Source organism: Crocodylus siamensis, chromosome 2, assembly GCF_052110815.1.
Source record: "Crocodylus siamensis isolate JL-2025a chromosome 2, ASM5211081v1, whole genome shotgun sequence".
Classification (NCBI taxonomy): Eukaryota; Metazoa; Chordata; order Crocodylia; family Crocodylidae; genus Crocodylus; species Crocodylus siamensis.
The window spans coordinates 250,320,236-250,334,354 of NC_143396.1; the positions used below are offsets into that span (position 1 = coordinate 250,320,236).

A 14,119-nucleotide genomic window follows, 5' to 3' on the forward strand; every position below is an offset into this window, starting at 1 on the left:
ACACAGCTTTAGATGTTTTTTCTACATACCTCAAGGTAGCAGGCGGCTCGTGATTGCTGAGATGGTGGGGTGGATGGAGTGTCCCACAGGAGTACGGGGGGGAGAGGGGATCCCCAGCACGCTCAGCAGCAGACCTGGAAGTGGAGCAGAAGCACTTCCGGTCCACTTCCAGGTCTGCTGGGGAGCGCGCAGGGAGGAGGGTTTTTTTGGCAAATTATGCCAAATCCATTGTGGTAATTCTTAAATTAAAGATGTTCACACAATGTGAAGTGCAGTAATTTAATGATAGATTTCTAAAGACTAATCTACACACAGAAATTGCAACTGATTTTTAAACTAATTTAATTAGAGAGACAAGGGCATTGTCAAGAGTTCTATTTATCTCTGTACTATGGGGAAAATCTCTAGGTTTGACTGAAATGATTTGTCTGAAGTACTGCAGACACAGCATTAACTCAAAACTATCATAAAATTTAAGAACTTACTACATTTTGATGGTTTTGGTATAGTCTTAATGGATATCAAGTACACTACTTCTCTTATTTGAAGCTCCAAGTTGGTGAAATTTATAGCAAAAAAATTCAGAGAGGGATTAATTGAGTTAAAAGTGTCTTAGGTTTAACTAATGCTAGCATGCAGTACCTTCTTTGCAATATCTGGTATCCCAGAAGTAACAGTGTAGCCATTCATCCAAATTGTTAACCTTTGTGAATGATTTAACATATCAATACTGAATTGCAGTCTGAAGTATTCTCAAAAAATGAGCCTCTCCACATTGTTAATTACACCAGTAAAATTATTGCAAACATCAAGGTATGAAATTAAACATGAGGCACTGATTTAAAGGAAATGTTTGGCATTCATCAAAAAGAAAAAAGAGAGTATGTTAAAATAAAACTGTATTTTATTACTCTCTGTTGTTTGGGTGAAAAACACTGTGCTTCTATTTAGTTGTTCTGATTTTGCAGAGACTGACATAGAGATTTTTTGTATACAGTAGTTCCAAAGTTGGATTATTTCTTCAGATCTAGGAAGTATTTCCTTTTTCTGAGGGGGACACTTTCAATAGCTCCCCTCACCTTCAAAATTATACCTTGGGGAAACTATGTTGTTATAGCATCCATGTGCATGGAGGATATGAAAAAACTGGCCCCAGGTGCTGTTCATCCTTCCACACATTCAGTTTAAGATGTGATGGAAACAAGCCACAAAGTTGTTGGCTTTCTGTTTTATTGCACTATGAATCCCCTGAATGTGTAGCCAGCTTACACTTTAAGGGCATTTATAAACATACTTTTTTGTTTCGCGATGCATCAGAGATCCACTGCTTTGGAGCAGACTCAATTAATTGAGTCTGCTCTGCACACAAGCTGAGGCAAAGTGCACTGCACCACATGCAGTTGTATAAGCGACAAAATGTATTTCATAACACAGAATGGTGGCCATGCATTTTTTAACTAAACCACCTCCGATGTGTTCACCGCCATTTTCTCAGTGCTGACATGTATTTTTCTGCTTATACAACTGAAAACATCACAGCACCACACGCTTTTCAAAGCTCCCGACGCTGTGGTGTTTGCATGTGTAAAAATACCCTAAGATGCTATTAACTGGTTAATTGAATCTTAAGTGTAATGACTGCCTGGGACCTGAGAGGTCTTTGAAAACCACCTGGTACCAGGAGCAAAAGACATTAAGAAAATACTTGGAGTTGAAAACTAGCTGTTCAAATGCCTGAAGCATTTAAAAATAACTGCATATGTGGGGCACAGCTGGAGGGGTCTTAACGCTTTAGTCTGCCTTTTTGCTGGCACTCATTTGCTTGGGATACAGCATTACATGACTGACTCATTTTTGACAGAGACTGGTTTTGAAGCACAGCTTTGACGCTCTAGTGCAAAAGTTTGAGGAGTAGTGCACTCCATATAAAAAGTGAACTACATGACAAATATATTGTTTAATAGAGTGCAAAAAAGATTAAATTGTAGAAGAGTCTGTGACTGATATAATGCAGGAGAGCTAGTCCTGTGGTTTAGGGAGTCCCATGAAGTGAGATCCTGGTTTTCTCTGATGAAAAATCACAAATTCTCTGATTAAAAACCCCAAAATCCATTATTAAAATTAAAGGCCCCCCAACAACCCTCCCACCCCTGCTTGTGCCTCTTGCCCCTTGCCCCCCCAGCCCTGCCAGATGGAGCTGCCAGGGCTATGGGTCCAGGAACCCAGGTCCACAGCTCCCTGCCTGCAACAGAAGGCAGTGAAGCCAGCTCCCCCACTGCTGCCTGTCTGCTGTGGGCTCGAGCAGGGGCAGGGCCGGCTCCCAGCTGCAGCGCACACTCCCGGGGGATGGGGACCTGTGCCCCCCAGATCTGGGGGGGGGGGGGGGCAAAGTGGGTGCGCGCTGTGTGTGTCTCCCCTGACGGGCCGATGGCATGCTGCTCTGGGTCCACGCACTGCTGGCCAGGTGAGCACTCCTGGGGGAAGCTGGCTGGGGGCTGAGGGAGTGGGGAGGCACTGGGGAAAGCAGCACATGGACCATGAGCAGCATGGTATTGGCCCATCAGGGAAGCCACACATGGAGGCACAGAGCCTGCTCGGGCTGATACTGCGTCAATCACAGTTCATGTGTGGCTGGCTGGGCAGATGCTTCATTTCTTTCCCTGACAGCTCCCCATTCCTTCTGCCCCCAGCCAGCTTCCCCCCTGCAGCTTTGACTCACAACCCTGCAGCACTGCCCCACTTACCTCACAGGCTCCAGGAAGGAAAGTGAGCCTGAGCTAACCTTGGGTAACTAAAAGCCTCAGGCCCTGTCCTTTCCCACTCTCCCTTTGGGGTTTTGTGCCCTTTTTGCAATTAGCTCTTGTAGGCTGGAAGTTTGCCTGCCTGCAGTGCTCTTTGCAAAAGTGGGAAATCTGTGGGTTTTTCTGCTAAAAGGTAAAATCTGTTTTTTCTCTGATAAAATAGGGAAATCTGTGGTTTTCTCTGTTTTTCCATGGGAAATGGAAAACCTGGATTCCTGCTGCTCTGGGACAAAATGGGGCGGGGGGCTACACTGGTGAAGTTGCACTCCCCGCCCCCACCGCCTTTGACTCCTCTTTCACCTGAACTTGAAAACCAGCTGCCTGGGAGGAGCAGCAGTATTTCTGTTTATGAAGTGCTGAGACAGTCAGTTGGCTTCAAGAATCAGTTGATTTCATGGCTTTTTATCATCTGTCTGCTTTCTGCTAATCCCTCTCCACTCCACACGTGTTAATAATCCTCTGTTATTTTAATGGTCTTGATGCTTGCTCTCCAGTCTGTCGTGTCTTCTGCTAATTTTGTTGTCTTTTAGCTTCTCTTTTATTTTACAGCCTTGCAGACTGTTTTTAGCTCTAGCTAAACACCTTAACTGGAGTGTGGTAATATTAACTCAATGTGCTGAAATGACTGACAGTGAAGTATTGGAGACACTGCCAAGACACTCAAATGGGCTAGATTTTCTTTTATGAATCTAAATAAGAGAGATAAAATTAACTATAATAATACAGTACAGGTGATGCAATATCTCCTTGACTATTTAGACTCCTTTTTGCTTAGGTTTGGTGGTGGGGTGTTAAAAATATTAATCTAGCAAATTGGTGCTCATACCAATTGTTATATTTGTTTTGCTGTTTTTTTAAACTAAAGCACTAGCTCCCCTGGAATATTAGTAAACCTTCTAGTTTCTCCTTAACTGGAGGAAAATGTGTTGTGTTACATGTGATGATATGCCACACCTTCTGCATCCCCCTTTTCAAAATCCTAGAGCCACCAGTGGACAAAAAAGTCTGAGAGATTCCCAAAAGTTCCAGAAATAACCCCTGACAAAGCAATTAGAATCTTTTAAGCAAGGCAATCTGGGCCAAAGTTTGTGGAGGACTGGTCAGTACTCTGACAATATGGGCATGGTTTAACAAAAACAAAAGGCAGCACATAAAGCTACAAGTGATGTGGCAAGCATAAGCCAAGGTAATGCCCACCATTTAGAGAAAAAGATACACGCACTGAAAGATCATGTAGCAAGAATCTGCAAATACCAATAAAACATACACTTCACGGGCAGAGAAGATGATATTACCATTAGCAGAGACAGATTCTTCATAACAGCAACAAACTGTCAGCCTAGAAATTGTTAGAACATTTAATTTTAAGTTGGTATACAAGTCAATGTGGCATTAGAAATAGTAAAATTATGACTGAAAGAAAAAAAAAACAGGCAGTAGAAGATAAGGGGTTAATTTCAGGCTCAGAGGGAAGATAAGATTCCCATTAAGGCTAAGTACAAACAGTCAAGAAGCCTGAAGCCGAATCTATTCATTTTTTGCAGGTTAGTCTAAGCTGCATAGATTGAACCAATAAGCAAATGAGCAGACATTTACTTTTGATTCCTGAAATGCAGTCACATGCCTGCACTGGCCTAGACTAGAAGCCAGGGGTGCTAGAGCATGCCTCCCTCCTGGGATGGACAGGACAGCTTGGGGCAAGCCTATCCTGCCCACCCTGTAAGGGGAGAGTTTGCAAGGGAGGTGCAAATCATCCTCAGATGCTGAGGGACCATGAGTTAACTTGAATCTGGAGGGGATCAGGAACAGAAGTTTAGTAAACTTATGTAACCTAAATCAGTTAAATTTGGTACTACATACATCCAGGTTTATCTTAAGCCAGTTTCAATCATTTTGAAAGCAGTCTATTTGCACTGAACTTCTCTTGTTACAGATTTGAACTAAGTTTCCAAGCACTTATACCAGTTTATGTGCAATTTCTATTCCTAGCCTAAGACAACATATGTGAATCCAACATGATTAAATAACACAGTGGAAAAGACATGATTTTGCAAAAGTACTAAGGTGGAGGGGAAGTGCCCATTATTGGTTAAAAATGTGTAAAGAAGATAGTCTTATTTTTAGTCTCCTGCCCCTCCACTCAAAGAAGTGTTTGAGGATGCCTTCCAGGGAATACAGGAACTCTCAACAGACTATGGAACAGAGTTGAAAGAATACAACTGTCCCATGATATCCCCAGGGCAAAGGAACTTGCCTTAAGGCAGAGACTAAAGAAAGATCTGTGTATAGGCTCTGTGCTTTGGCAGTGTGAGTAGCAGAAATAACAGACTGGGTATACAGTGTGTCCTGTATAAGTATGTTGCACTGAAAAAGGCTATGCATTTACCCAGAGTATGCAGTACTTACCTATACTTAATACAAACCATGTTCATTAAGTACATAGCACTGTCAGTTGTGTGATATTGCTGAAACTGAATAGTGCCCCTCATTTTCAGAACTTTTAAATACCTTCTTTAGATAGCTGCTTCCTGGAGGCTTTGAAAAGATGCTTTGTACTTCAGAGGTTTCTGTACTTAACTGATGTTTGTTTCAAGGTCAGCTAAAGATAGCAGATTGGAGATGACATTGTGTTATGCAGGTAAGCAAATTATGCACTTGTCCAAGGTGCATGTTAGCTTTCCTTCTAAATTTTTTTGCAGCAAACAGGATTTAAAATGGTGATTCTATGCTTATATCACGAAGTGTATACTGGTTTTCCAAAATAACATGATGGGTGAATTAGGTGTTCTTGAAATATTATTCACTAGCTGCATTACATTTACTGTAAGCAAGCTGGACAGGTACTGTGCAGACTTTCCCTCTTAATTGTATTAATGCACTTTAGCTCTGACTTTATCCCTGCTGTTCCATTCATGAGCAAGGATAATCAATTTTGCCACCTTTCTTTAGATAATGCCAAGACTAGATGAAGCCATAACTAATTTTTTTCACTTTTTTTTAGCGTAGACTTGAGTCAAGATCTCTAGACTGAAGATATAATGCATCACTATTTAATTCTTACAGCTATGTATATATCTACCATCTAGTGGGGGGGGGGCTTATTATTTAGAAAGGATCTGCAAGTGTTTATATGCTAAGTTCTCTTGACCAAATTAATTTGTGACTGGTGCATTTTAGAGGCAGGTCTTATTTATTTGGGATTTGTATATTTGTACTAAAATGTGTGTGTGTGTATGTATCTGACAAATATTTTAGGGTTCCTTTGTAAAACTTAATGCCAAATTTAGTGTGATAAGCTTAGTGAGCTGCATGTTAATTTCTTGTCTCCTGTTACATAGTTTTGCTACAGGATTTTCACTAATGAATCTTTCTGAATTTGAAAAGACAATTGCATAGCCTCTGTATTACTATCTTCCATGAGCAATCTGATAGTAGTACAAAGAAGGTACAGGTTTCTCTCGCTTTATGCTGTACATGTGTTCCTGGAAAATGGTGCATAATTATAGTTTCATAGTGCTTAGGGTCGGAAGGGACCTGAACAGAACATCAGGTCCGACCCTCTGCCCCGGGCAGGAACAAGTGCTGGGGTCATAACACCCCAGCCAAATATCTGTCCAGCTTCCTCTTGATGACCCCCTAGGTAGGAGAGAGCACCACCTCCCTTGGGAGCCCATTCCAGAGCCTGGCAGCCCTAACTGTAAAGTAACGTCTCCTGATGTCCAGCCCGGACCTTCTCTCTAACAGTTTGTGGTTGTTATTCCTAGTAACCCCTGATGGTGCATGGGGGAACAGAGCCTCACCCAGTTTCCGCTAGTACCCTCTGGTGAGTTTGTAAATGGCCACTAGATCCCCCCTCAGCCTTCTCTTGTGGAGGCTGAATAGATTCAGGCCCTTCAGCCTCTCTTCATAGGCCCTGGCCTGCTGCCCCCTGACCATGTGAGTGGCCCTTCTCTGGACCCTCTCAGGGCTAGCCACATCCCTCTTAAAGTACTCCAACATCCCTCTCATAGTACTCCAACTGTGGCCTGACCAATGTCACATAGAGGGGAAGGATCACCTCCCTGAACCTGCTTGTGATGCATCTGTAGATGCATGACAAGGTGCAGTTAGCACTTCCTTGCATTGGCAGCTTATGTTCATCCTGAAGTCAGCAGTGACTCCAAGAGCCCTTTCTGCCACTGTGTTGACAAGAAGGGTGTTTCCCAGCCTACAGATTTGTTGCTGGTTCCTTCTCCCTAGATGCAGCCCCCTGGACTTGTCTGCATTGCATTCCATCCCATCCTATTCTCATCTGCCCACCTCTGTAACCTGTCTAGGTCTAGCTGGATTCTGTCCCTCCCCTCCAGCATGCCCACCTTGCCCCGCATTTTGATATTGTCAGTGAATTTGGACAGCATGCTTTCGACACCCACATCCAGATAGCTGACAAAGATGTTGAATGGTACAGGCCCCAGGACTGAGCCCTGGGGGGCTCCACTGCCCACATCCCTCCAAGTCGAAAATGACCCATCCACCACTACTGTCCAGGTGTGACCATCTAGCCAATTTGCCATCCATCTGACTGTGTAGGCATCAGTGCTGCAGTCACCTAGTTTTTTAAAGAGAATGTGGTGGGACACCATGTCAAAGGCTTTCTTAAAGTCCAGAAGGATGACATCTACCTCGATGCCCTTGTCCAGGGACTTTGTGACCTGATCATAAAAGAAAACCAAATTAGTCAGGCAGGATCTGCTCTCAGTGAAGCCATGTAGGTTGTCCCTGAGCATTACGTCCCTTGCTGGACCCTTGCAGATGTGCTCCTTGATGATCTTCTCAAAAGTCTTTCCAAGGGCCAAGGTAAGGCTGACTGGCCTATAGTTGCCAGGGTCCTCCTTTCTCCCCTTCTTGTAAATGGGGATCACATTGGCTCTTTTCCAATCCTCTGGTACCTGGCCAGGGCCCCATGAGCACTCAAACAGCTGTGCCAGGGGCCTCGCTATGACCCCCGCCAATTCCCTCAGCACCCTCGGGTGAAGAGCATCTTGACTTACTGATTTAAACACATCCAGCCCCTCCAAAAGTTCCCTAACTAGATCATCCCTGACTCTTGGCATGGTGGTACCTCCCCTGAGTCCTTCCGTAATCCTAGTAGGGGACATGTCCCAGTCCCTGTCCAGGAATATGGAGGCAAAGAATTCATTAAGGAGGTCAACTTTTTCATTTGCTGCAATCACCAGATTGCCAAGCCTGGTCTGTAGAGGCCCTACCTTACCTGGTGCCTTCTTACTTCCTATGTATTTGAAAAAGGACTTTTTGTTATCCCTAATTCTGGTCTCTAGCCCTATCTCCATCTCTGCCTTGGCCTTCCTAACAGCCTCCCTGCAGTCACAAGCAATGGAGATGTAATCCCCCTTGCTTCCACTGTTTATACTTATCCTTTTTTTGCCCTCAGGCAATCCTGGATGCCTTTGATGAGCCATGGGGTTTTTTAGCACTCCTGCCCCCCTTGGTGCGCATTGGGACTGACTCCCTTTGAGCTTAGAGGATTGTCTCTTTGAGGAACAACCACCCGTCTTGGGCCCCAAGACCCCATTGTCTCTCCTACTAATCTTCTTAGCTCGCTGAATTTGCCCTCCTGAAATTGAGGACTTTTGCCTTACTGCTTGCTTTCACCACCCTGTGCTGGATAGTAAATTCCAGCAGGCAATAATCACTGTCACCAAGGCGGTCGAGTATCCACAGACCCCTCACCAAGTCATCGCCTGTGGCAAGGACCAAGTCCAGCAAGGCAGTTTCTCTGGTGGGACTGTGTACCTCCTGGGTTAAGTGGAGGTCCTGGATCCCAGCTAGGAACCTACGTGAGCGGTCAGACCTGGCTGACTGCTCCTCCCAGTAGATGGCTGGCTAGTTTATGTCACCCATGACAACCACATCCCTTGACATTACAGCCTCCGTGAGCTGACCTGAGAATTCCAAGTCCAGCTTATCCCCCCGGTGAGGCATTTTGTAGTAGATGCCCCTTTCCCCATGGCCTCCTTGCATTCTTACCCAGAGCGCAGTTTGTCCCTCCTCTGACCCCATCCTGATCATCGAGGCTGTGTATTGCTCTTTGACATAAAACGCTACACCCTCACCTTTTTCCATGCTCCGTCTTGCCTGTACAGCCTATTGTCATTGATGTCCACTGCCCAGTCATGGGTAGAATCCCACCAGGTTTCCGTGAGTCCTACTAGGTCTGGGTTTTTGATAACTAGCAAGAGGGTGAGTTCTTCCTGCTTATTCCCCATGCTTCAAGCATTTGTGTAGAGGCATTTGTGTAGAGGCATTTGGGGCATCCTGTAGGTACACATGCTGCCCCCTTGTTCCTAAGCCTGCCCTGGCCCCTGTCACTTACCTGGGTACTACCTGCGCATGCCCTTTGGCTTGATGGTAGTGTCCTCATGTTCCTCTGCATCCCCATTCCCCAGCAAACCTAGTTTAAAGCTCACTGTATGAGATCAGCCAGCCTGGAAGAAAAAACACTTACCGTTTGGGGAGAGATGAATCCCATCCTGCCTGAGCATGTCCTTTGTGCAGAACTGTGGGTCATGGTCCAAGAATCCAAGGCCCACCTGGTAACACCAGGTCTGAAGCCACTGGTTGACATCACTAATGCATGCCTTGTGGCACTGTCCCCGTCTGTTTAATAGAAAACCACCTGTGCCCCGTCTCCTTGAGCTTGTCCCCTAGAGCCTTGTAGTCTCTCATGACGTGGTCCAGGTTGCCCCTGGCTACGTCATTCATTCCCACCTGGATGAGAACCATGGGGTATTGATCAGAGGGTCAGATGAGGTCCAGGATCATCTCCGTGATATTCTGAATCCGAACTCCAGGCAGGCAGCAAACCTTACATGGGGTCAGGGCAACAGATGGGCCCCTCCATTCCCCTCAGGATGGAATTACCAATGACAAGGACCCAGCATCTCTTCCTCTTGGTGTTCTAGCATCACTCAGTCTGCACTATGCATGGAGTGGCATCAGCTCCTCTGGAGGCATTCTCTCCTACCTCCTCCTCCATGGCTGCCAGGGCCTCATACTTGTTCCCCAGCTTTACCTGGCACGATGACACTGGTAGCACGAGTAGCCCTGGCTCTGGGGGTGTCCATCTGCCATACTGCTGCAGCGGGTCTCTCCCGGGAGGCTTCTCCACTAGGTTACTGATGCTGCAGAGAATGAAAGTGCCTGTCAATTTCGTCCTTGGCAGCCCTGATCCCCTGCAGCCTGCTGATCTTGGCCTGTAGCTCCCTCACCTGTTCCTCCAAGGCCTGAAGGTGGGCACATGTGGGACAGGTAAGGAAACTCCTGGTTCCCACTCTCCCACAGGCCACAGATGCCCTGCTAGGCAGCCCCCACAGATGGGGGGGAGGGTGGCCCAAGCCACCCCTACAGGCTGCATCTGGGCCCTAGCGCCCCCTTCCACCCACAGGCCTCAGACGAGCCCTGGGCAGGCAGTACCACCAGGGGCGGGGCCCTGACAGTCTGCCATGTACTCAACATTATTGTAGCGCAAAGTGTCTTCCTCTCTTCCCTGTCGAAGCCTCTGACCTGGCTCCTCCTGGTTACTTGCCTGGCGCAAACGCTGGCGCGCTCTGTTTGTGTATGGCTTGGCAACTCAGCTCCCTGCTGTTCAAGCTAAATGGGATCTGGCGGCTTTCCTTTCGGATCCGCTGCAGCTGTGCCCACCTATCCACCCTGCTTACCTTTCAGCTGCTGTCACCGCCGCCAGTCCCAGGTAAGTGTGAGTGTGTCAAGGGCACATGTGTGCCCAGTCCTGTTCCTGCTCTTGGTCCTGACTGCTCAGACTGGGGCTTGCCGCAGCTTTTGAAGTCACAGGTTCATATTTCTCACGCTAACTGCGAATAATTCAAATTTGCATAAAGGGAACCCACTTTACAATGTAAAAAATAGGGATATGTTCCAAGACCTCGATTTTACTGACTCCCAGGCCCATTTCTATCACTTTTAGAAGACAATTTTGGTACTCACCAACAGCAGACAGTACACACAGGGCACTATCATAGCAGGGATGGCAACTACAAAAGCACATGTTGCAGACAACAAGTGAAAAGCACAGACCCACACAGGAGACTATATTTTGGTGTGTGGCATTCCCACAATGCACTGCACAAAGCAGCTGACTGCAGGCTTCCACCACACCAATTGCATAAGAGTGAATTTACTTTGCATATAATTAAGTTTTGGTATAAAAGGGGGCATCACGCACACATACAGATCCCACATAAAGTGAAGGAAACCTATATTATAGCAGTTATTCTTCATCAGTAAAGATTCCACTTCAGTGCTACAATGATACTCAGATAAACAATTTACATTAAAAAATGTGGAATTAAATATACAAAAAAAGGATTGGGTGATCAAATGAATGATTAAAGATTTTGGAGTTAATTCAGCAGTGTGTGTGTTGTATGGATTGAGTGTAAATTCATCACACAGATATACTTCTGGTTTGAATTAATTATCCAAATTAGTTCAGTGACTGATTTATTCCTTCTTTTAAATGGCAGCATTTTGAGTTGGTCTTTTGTCTTAATAGTTTAGTTGAATTTTATTGGGAAAAAGCTTTAATATGTTCAAGGTACTAGAAAATTGCTTTCAGTACATCCTAGCAAAGATCCTGTTTAAAACAGATGACAGCCTGTCACGTTCAGTAAAACATCAATCATCAGATTATTCTAATTCTTTAAGCTGAACATTTCATTCAAGCTTGTAGCTTGTCTTGTCAAGCACCCAAGATCTTCATAGCTTTGCTTTCAGGCATAGAGTTGCACTAGCAGTTCACAAATAAATACTAAGCTGTAAAAATATTGTTTATTTTCTTTAACCTTTTCCTCAGTTAACTACAGCGTTCTTTCATACCATTTTCTCCCCGTGGCTTTACCACAAGGAATTTAAGGGTCTACTTCCTAAACATGCCTAGCCCTGACCCAAGGACACTCCAGACCGAAGGCTGCTCATTCTTGGGAATGCATCTTTTTTTTCTTGTGCTTAATAGTCTAGACCACCAAGGTTATAACATTCCTCCTTCAGTCAAGGAGATAAAGGAAAGAGCTTCCTTTTAAAAATAATGCAGTTACTATATTCTCTTGCATAACACATGCCCCCAAATAAGACATGCACCTTGTTTAGGGGAAGGCAGAATGAAGAAAAAAAGATTTTTCCAGTTATGGCTACATATAGTAGAGACAGAGCCTAATCTTCAGTTCACTCATCATACCTTTTCTGGTGCTGTAATACTAGCTATAGATCAAGACTGGTCTCCATAGGTTGATCTTTGAATTTGCAAAGAGCTAAAACAATCTATAGAATTGTGACAAAGAATAAAAGAGATCAAAAGTAGCCAGCAAAAGTGGCAAAAGAAAAGTTGGCTTTATTAGTGGAATATCAAGACCATTAAAAAGTAGAGGTGGTTGTTAGGAATGAAGAACAATGAGCTATTACATCAATTGACTCAACTAGCTGCGTGATGGAGCAGGAATCAAAGCAGTGTGCTTCTACACTGGGCAGAAAATCAGCTTTCCTGATGAAGGCATACACCTCAGTTTGGGGGAAGGGGGCTGACTTGTGGTAAAAGGTGTGCGTAAATAAAATATCAATCCACTGTTGGTGTAAAAAAGGCACTTGTACATGCAGCCTCCCTCTGCCTATTGTTTTTTTTACTTGTCAGGTAGCATGGCACATGGCATTTAGATAAAGCCACAGGCCAGATCTGTCTCTCATATTTGTTTAATCAATATTTATTGTTTTGTGGAGGAGGAAACTTTTTAATGAGCTAAATGTTGTATTATATGCTTTTATACATACAGATAGTGCCTGAATTGCATTCACTTTTGCTTTGCTATCAGTGCTGTATCCAACTGTGCTTTAGCCTACCCTTCCTATATTCCTTCTTTGAAGACTTTTTCTTAACTATTCCCCTTCTCCATCTGTTCCAGGTCTTGCCTTCTCTTTTATGAAAACTCTTATGCCTGGAATGGCCCTTAACAATTTGCATATTAAGGACTTGATCCTGCCAGGTGGAGGTTTTGAACCCTATTGGCTCATGTTTAAGATAGTGGCAGTGTATGTGGTTAGGATCTTGGAATAATCCCCACACTGCTTCACTTCTCTTTTTCATATCTTTCCTTAACACCTTACTGGGATGAAGTCTTTATTAGTTGATATGCATGATTCCATCTGTGCCATTCATACATATGAATTAATAGCCACAGGTTCACATATGTATAGCTTACACTGTAGGCTTACTGGGTAGGAAAAGTACCTATTTTTTAATGTTGTATCATTAGGCCCTCAATGTGGTATATGAATAATTATTAATGAGACAGTAAAAAGAAATATAAAACAACTTTATAAAGGGCCACAACTTAATGGGGGAAAAAAATGGAAAAATTCAATAAAGTTGGCAGTTTTGGAGTAAGTGGACTTGAATTTTTATCTTTGTTGGGGGGGGGTTGTTTGTTTTTGTAAAGACCGATTGCATTTTGTTTGTTTGTTTTTTTCTGAACAAAATCTTCTGGTCAAAAATATTTTGATTGTTCTTGTTAGTAAATTGAATCCTATTTCTGCAGGTGCTAGTTAAGTGCTGTGAACACAAGCAGGAGTGCAAGATGAGAGAAATTCAGGAGGAAAAATTAGCGTTGGCCTGGATTTAGAAAAACAGACAGACAAGATGGGTTGGAGCAAAGGAAATAGGATGAATCTACACATGCGTAGAGGTATATTTCATTCCATAGTTGGCTGTCTTTGTCCCTGCAGTGATTCTGTATAGCACTGGTGCTCAACCTTTTTGGCCACAGGGCTGGATCCAGTTGATGGTCCCAATCTGGCACCTGGAGCATGTGTGTAGTGAGGCTCCATCTGGCTGAGCAGAAAGGGCAGGGGGAGGGAAGCCCAGCCCAGCTTAAATCCAGCCAGGAGGGGAAAGGGGCTTGGCCCAACTTTAAACCTACCTGGCAGGGAGAAGGGGTGTGACCCAGCCCCAGGTCAGCCCAGTGGGAGGAAGGGTGTGTGGCCAGGCCCCAACCTGGCTGGGCAGGGGGAAGGGGGCTTGGCCTGGCTCAGAATTTAGCTGTGTAGGGAGGAAGAGGCATGGCCTAGCCCGGTATGGGGATAGGGGGCCAAGGCCCAGCCCTGAAGCAGCTTCACAGGGTGCGGGGTCATGGCCCGGCCCTTTGGGGAGATGAGGACACAGCTTGGCCCCAGCCAGGTTGCGTGGAAGGAAAGGGGTGTGGCCTGGCTGCAGTATGGCCATATGGGGGGTGGGCTGTGGCTTGGCTCCAACC

The 14,119-nt window shown here is 44.9% G+C and overlaps 1 protein-coding gene across 5 annotated transcripts in view; it reads left to right on the top strand.

Annotated features, from left to right (window-relative positions):
• Positions 1-14,119, top strand: part of MIPOL1 (mirror-image polydactyly 1) — a 346,213-nt gene that overhangs the window by 18,660 nt on the left and 313,434 nt on the right. Inside the window, exon 1 of one of the 5 annotated variants that reach the window (XM_090033634.1) lies at positions 5,386-5,439. The exons of the other annotated variants lie outside the window; for them this stretch is intronic. The gene's annotated coding sequence lies outside the window, so the exon portion shown is untranslated. Of the gene's footprint in view, positions 1-5,385; positions 5,440-14,119 lie in introns of those variants that run through there. 5 annotated transcript variants of the gene reach the window in all.